This window comes from Arachis ipaensis, chromosome B05 (genome assembly GCF_000816755.2).
Source record: "Arachis ipaensis cultivar K30076 chromosome B05, Araip1.1, whole genome shotgun sequence".
Lineage (NCBI taxonomy): Eukaryota > Viridiplantae > Streptophyta > Magnoliopsida > Fabales > Fabaceae > Arachis > Arachis ipaensis.
The window spans coordinates 115,801,714-115,803,197 of NC_029789.2; positions in this window are offsets into that span (position 1 = coordinate 115,801,714).

Here is a 1,484-nt window from a genome sequence, read left to right on the forward strand (position 1 = left end):
CAGAAACTACCTCAGAAGCTGTCGGATCCCGGACGCTTCCTGATTCCCTAAACCATAGGCACTATTACCTTTGATAAGGCTCTGTGTGACCTAGGGTCAAGCATAAACCTTATGCCACTCTCTGTAATGGAGAAGTTGGAAATCTTTGAGGTACAAGCTGCAAGAATCTCACTAGAGATGGCAGACAAGTCCATGAAAAGGGCTTATGGATTGGTAGAGGATGTCTTAGTGAAGGTTGAAGACCTTTACATCCCTACTTATTTCATAATCCTAGATACTGGGGAGGAAGAGGATGAATCCATCATCCTTGGAAGACCCTTCCTAGCCACTGCTAATGCCATCATTGTTCAAGATGCCTAGCCCTAACTCTCCCCCTAACAAAAGAGAAACAGTTGTGCAACACCTAGTGTTCCAACCTTCTCTCTCAGTGTAAAGTTATACAGAGTCCCTAGACACCAATTCTAACTTTGGTGTTGGGCAGCCATTATCAAGCACTGAGAACACAGGTACTAAGAAGAAAGTACCTAAAGGCTAGAGGGATAAGAAAATCTCCACTGAAGGCCTCTCGCCAGGCATGAGAGTCATTTTCACTGACAGTCCAGTCATTCCATACACTGTGAACAGGATCCTATCTCTGGAACATGTGGAACTTATCCATGAGAGCATAGGCAAGAAGTTCACTGTAAGGGGCGAAATTTTGAGCCCCTATCCATCTCCGTAAGGAGCTAATCGTCAAGCTAGTGACATTAAAGAAGCGCTTGTTGGGAGGCAACCCATCAATAATTAATGTTTTCTTGTTTTTCTTTAAGTTTATTTAAGTTATTTCAGTTTAATTTTCATATTTGTTCAAGTTTGTGATCATGTGTAGTAGTTAGAACAGAAACAGAAACAGTCAGAGCTGGAAACAGACCCCCCGAAGCAGAGACTTTGTTGACGTTAAACGTCAGCCAGGGAGCACATTGCTGGCGTTGAACGTCAGTCAGGGGGCAGAACCTGGGTGTTCAATGCCCTGACAGAGGCACAGACCTAGCGTTGAAGCCAAGAAGGAGGTCCCTCAAGGGCGTTCAACGCCTAATAAGAGGCATATAGCTGGCATTGAATGCCAGCCAGGAGCAAGAGCTAGGCGCTCAACGCCCATAAGGGGGGCAGGAAACTCGAATTCCCTAGCCTCTCAGGATCAGTAGGTCCCATAGAATCTCCACCTACCCCACCTTTTTCTCTCTCTTCCCGTTGAAGCCAAGAAGGAGGTCCCTCAAGGGCGTTCAACGCCTAATAAGAGGCATATAGCTGGCATTGAATGCCAGCCAGGAGCAAGAGCTAGGCGCTCAACGCCCATAAGGGGGGCAGGAAACTCGAATTCCCTAACCCCTTAGGATTAGTGGGTCCCACAGAATCTCCACTTATCCCACCTTCTTCTCTCTCTTACTTTCACCCTTCCTCACACACTCTTCCCTATAAACCCTAACCCAATCATATCCATTTCA